General features: G+C 35.5%; 1 long non-coding RNA gene across 6 annotated transcripts; it reads right to left on the reverse strand.

Moving 5' to 3' along the window:
- Window positions 1-422: 422 nt before the first annotated feature.
- Window positions 423-1,430, reverse strand: LOC110938471. 6 transcript variants are annotated; one of them, XR_004861470.1, is made up of 4 exons: window positions 1,293-1,430; window positions 821-933; window positions 584-761; window positions 423-475 (listed from the first exon to the last, which is right to left on the reverse strand). It is a non-coding gene; the product is annotated as an uncharacterized LOC110938471 (long non-coding RNA). The 6 variants fall into 6 exon arrangements; XR_004861468.1 differs by having other exon boundaries at window positions 1,245-1,419; XR_004861466.1 differs by having other exon boundaries at window positions 584-933.
- Between the last annotated feature and the right edge of the window lie 4,022 nt (window positions 1,431-5,452).

The following is a 5,452-nucleotide window of genomic DNA, read 5'->3' on the forward strand; positions in this document are numbered from 1 at the left end:
CGTGTAAACTCAAGACACGTGTCAATACATTATTGGACTCAAAATTTCGAGGTGTTACATCGTCACCCCCTTAAAATAAATCTCGACCCGAGATTTACTCGAACAAATAGGGATATTTCTCCTTCATCGTGGATTCAACTTCCCACGTGAATTCGGGACCTCTCCGGGCATCCCATTTAACTTTGACTATTGGCACATGTTTTCTTCGGAGCTTTTTCACCTGTCGGTCTTCAATCGACAAAGGCTTCTCCACAAACTTCAAGCTCTCATCTATATGCACATCTGTGTGTGGAATCACCAATGATTCATCAGCGAAACACTTCTTTAGATTGCAGATGTGGAACACATTATGAATTCCATTGAGCTCTTCTGGTAAGTTTAATTTATAGGCAACTGACCCGACCCATGTAAAAAAATTGCAGTCAATACTAACCGCATATAATTCGCCAAGGCCCTTCTTACTCTGATTTTCATCCTGCAAAGTTAACATTCAAGCTTTATATCCCCACAAGCACACATAAAACAAACCAATAAATAAAATTAATTAAAAAACAGTTGGATATAGTAGTTTGTGGTGTTTTACCAATTCCTTCATTTCCCTTGGTGCTTTAGAAGGCAACTTATTAACTTTTTGAACATCATCAAAGTGCCCCTCAGATATACGTTTCATGATTAGTTCTTCAATGGACTGAGAAACCTCCTCCGTGATTACAGGTGGCGGCTTTACATTCCATTCCCAATCCAAATCTTCTCCTAATGCACTATTTTTCTACCATAAAATCAATAAATCAAACAATTCATCAAAAACCTAAACACTGACCAGAACTGTAAAGATATAGATCCAATGCTCGCTATGCTGCTTCAGCCCTAGCGAACTTATTCTTTTTGAGAAATTCGAGTATGGCATCGACCTTCGAGTCTGTCATTTCTGAACTGCATTAGAAATGCAATAAAACCCTTATGCTACCAGAAAAAAACCCTAAATAATCCATTAAATACCTTTCAGAGGTTACTTTCAAAGTCGAAAACCCAATCTAAATTCTCAATCATCCCCTATGAATTATAAATTTGAAACTACCAACCCTAGAAGAGGAAATTAAAACAGGAAACTGACCTTCTATAAACCTATTCAACATCAAATCTAGTCAAAGTCGCATATTGTAGAGTTTCACCAGAGCCACAGAAGTTACTTTCAAAGTATAACACAACATGTAGTACAAACAGTAAAGAATAAGAAACTGTACCTAAATCCTCATAAATTAGGCGACGGACCGTACGTATAGGTTAAATACCTATCAGAGGAAGTGGATGAGTGGAGGCCTGATCGGAGATAAAGAGCAGCATGAGCAGGCCGGATCGGAGATCGCTTCGATGTTCTTCTGGTTTTGTTCAGAGTTAGGGCTTCGATTCTGAGTTGAAGAGAGAGAGGTGTGAAGATATGGTTTGAATTTTGAAAATGAAGGCGGAAATATATTTGAGAGAGAGGGGGATTAAAATTATGATTTGAATTTTGAAATTCCCTCCTAAAAAATCACTAATTTATCTTAATAAAAATCGGATTTATGACACTAATTTATCTTAATAAAAATAGGATTTATGACATCAGCAAGGACTATGTGGCATAGCTAAGAATTTGACACATAGGCAAATCTAGGTCATCATCTAAGCTCCCTTAATAGATAGTATAGATTATTTTGTAAGTACCACATATAAATAACAAAAGTTTGATTTTTCATTTACAATCCAAAGGTTTTTATCTTTTTATTTTAATCTCTTTAAGTTTTTAACTTTTAACTCAAAGTTTTTACTTATTTGTAATTTAATCCCAATACTTTTTTATTTTCAACTTTGATCACTTATACTTTTCATCTTTTGCAAGTTTTTCGTTTTACGTTTCCTTTAAAATTTCACGAGTTAACACGTCGCAATTGTGTCTCTGTAGTTCAACATTTTTTTTTCCTGTTTTTACTGTTTGACAGGCCCGTCGCAACACGTCTATTATCTACGTTTGACAAGTGCGTTCCAATGCGCGGGGCTCTAAATCAACTTAGTTTTTTTCTTTCTTCGTTTTACGTTTCGGTGCAATTTCTTCGCATTAACACACCGCCAAAGATGTGCGTGACTCAACGATTTTACGTATGTTTTTCGTTTAGTGTTTTTTTTTCTTTTTTTTATTTAACGAGCTCTTATGTTGTTGTTGTTGTTGTTGTTGTTGTTGTGTGGCATTGGGGATATTTGGCATGATTTTACAAATGTATTTAACCTATTAATTTTTTTACTAAAAATAATTTGTTTCGAGTTCATCCCTATACCTCCTTTACTTAAAAAAACATATTTTTACGTGCATATTTTTATGTACGTGTCGGTATGAATTCGATTTACTCTACGCTTCGACCTAAACTTATCAAGTATAATGCTTTTTGTTATCTTTTATGTGCATATTTTATGTACGTTTCGTTATAAATTTGAGTTGGGATATGTTTCAACGTAAAATTTTTTGCGAAATGAGTGAGGTCTAATATAATCTGTTTTCGTGCTTATTTTATGAATGTGTCGTTAATTTTGTTTCGAACCGAGTGGAGTCAAAAGTTCTAATTAATCTCTCTTGATTATACGTGTTAGCTTTTCCGTTATACCCGTTATGTTTTCTATGTATAAGTCGGATCCTATATAATACGTTATGATTGTACGTTATAAATTAGATTTACTTTATGTTTTGATCTAATCGCAATGCTTATATACGTTACATTGAGTTCGATTAGATATGTCGAAATGCACGTTTTCATACGATTAACACATCACATAACGTTTAGACTAATCTATTTGATGTTTACAATGTACCCGCGCCGCAACGCGCACGAGTGTTATTCCTAGTTTATCAAGAAAATACATATAAACAAAATTTTGGGTTGATTTAAATAACGAGTCTCACATGATAATATGAGAATGAGAGTAGCAAACTATTATAATAATAATAATAATAATAATAATAATAATAATAATAATAATAATAATAATAATAATAATAATAATAATAATAATAATAATAATAATAGTAGTAGAAGAAGAAGAAGAACTTGTGGTTAGTGTACCGTCTGTGAAATAGCGTCTTTCAAATCGGCGCTACAATAACTTTTTTTTAAGTTTAACTTATACATTTGCATACCTACACTTTAATTAGTTACACTTGCACCCCTATACTTAATCAAGTTTTTTTCTTTTATCAATTAACGTTTCTATTCCTGAACTTTAACAGATATATCATACGACTCCTGAACTTTAATAATTATTTCCTTTCACTAATATATGTATATGTAACACTCCAATCGATGACGGCGGAAACATCAGGGCATCACGTAAACAGATTGCTCAAAACCTCATGATCGACTAAAAATTTAAATATTTCATTAATCAATTTAAAGATCATCCATACAAGAAAAACAAACTGTTCAATAAAAATAACTAGATCAAGTATAAATTATTCTAAGTCTCAAAGCATCCTAGTTGTGATATCCTGGTAATCATTATGCATTGTTACTTGAAACATGTGGAAAATAAAGTGTCAACTTCGAAAAGCTGGCGAGCATACATAGGTTTGCGAAAATAAGTAAGTAGAATGTCAAGTTTTATCTAGAACTATCTTGTGAAAACAAGACTGAGGAACAAATGGGGCGCACAATCAAACCTTGTGACTGAAGGAACTGCGAAAAGTTAACCTTTGTGTATGTTGTTGTTTCAATCATCCTTAGATCCATACGGGGATGGGTTTGTCAGACCTATACCACTATAATCTACTACAATGGACTTGTGCGAAGTTAATGATTGTAATAAGTTATAAGCTCCTAAAGTTATGTTTATGACAAGAAGTGTAAAGATAAAAAGTTAACACAAATAATTGATAAATTTAAGTAACTTGTTTCACCCAAAAATTTAAATGACAAAGAGCTATGTAAACTCACCTTAGGCTAGACGGTATGGGGAGCGTCCCCCACCCGTCCAGCACCGGCGAGGACGCGCACACCGTGCTGAGCGTCGGCCTGAAGCTGTTTGAGACGGGCCAGAAAAAGACAAACAGTTTGTGGGGTCCGAGGCATGTTTGACCGTTTGAATAAAAAAAATTCAATTCAATTTTCCATTTAATTACCAACGACCATTTTTTAAAAATATACCAAATTTATTCCAAATTTTATAAATACTCATCACTTTTACACCATTTTTCACACTTTTTCACCCACTACAATCTCCTAACTCTCTCACATTTTATAAACACTTTTCCCTTTTTATATAAACTCAATATTTTTATACCATTTTTTACCCACTACCACCCCATCTCTCTCTCAAAATTTACCATGTCTTCACCTTCTTCAATTTCTTCATCTTCTTCGTCTACGTGGCATTCGTCTTCTTCGGAAGAGAATGATACATTTTTCGAAAACATGATTATGTACTCGGCACAGATCTTCATGGCAAATGATGAAGTGTCGTCCGAACGGCTAACTAGACGAGCAAAATTAAACCGAGACAAAGAAGGTACTTTACTATTTTTTCCGTATGTTTATTTAAATTTGAAAATGTATATTTTTCGTTTTAAATATATAGCCGCCCACGATAAACTAGTGGCCGATTATTTTGCCGACGAACCCGTGTACACAGACGAGATGTTTCGACGTCGGTTCCGCATGAGTCGTCGACTTTTTTACGTATCGCAGGCGACATGGCCCAGTCTGATCCGTTTTTCACACTACGATACGACGCTAGGGGGCAAAGGGGTTTCACTAATTTACAAAATGTACGTCGGCCTTTCGCCAACTGGCATATGGTTACGCACCCGATGCATTAGACGAGTATTTAAGGATGTCCGAAAGAACCACACGTCTATGTTTACACAGGTTTTGCGAATGGGTTTTCAAATTATATAGCAAGAGATACCTGCGGAGACCGAATGCAAACGACGTTCAAAGTTATATCAAGCACACGAACAAAGACATAGTTTCCCAGGAATGCTCGGGAGCATTTATTGCATGCACTGGTCGTGGCAGAACTGCCCTACTGCCTGGCAAGGTCAGTATACTAGGGGAGATCATGGACATCCCACTATTATTCTAGAGGTTGTTGCGTCACAGCATCTCTGGATCTGACATGCTTTTTTTGGTCTACATGGTTCGCTTAATGACCTTACCATCATATACCAGTCATAGATATCTGACGATGTAGTGGCGGGAACAGGTCCAGACACAAGTTTTACGGTTTCGGGGGTGGAATACAGGCGAGGTTACTACCTTGCAGATGGAATATACACAACGTACTCGACAATCGTTAAAACTATTCCGCACCCGACAGACGAAAAAATAAAAAAAATTGCGAAGTATCAAGAGGGTGCGAGAAAAGATATTGAACGTGCTTTTGTGGTACTACAAAAAAAGGGCATATCATTGAACATCTAGCACGTTCG

This window comes from Helianthus annuus, chromosome 6 (assembly GCF_002127325.2).
Source record: "Helianthus annuus cultivar XRQ/B chromosome 6, HanXRQr2.0-SUNRISE, whole genome shotgun sequence".
In the NCBI taxonomy this organism is placed as follows: domain Eukaryota; kingdom Viridiplantae; phylum Streptophyta; class Magnoliopsida; order Asterales; family Asteraceae; genus Helianthus; species Helianthus annuus.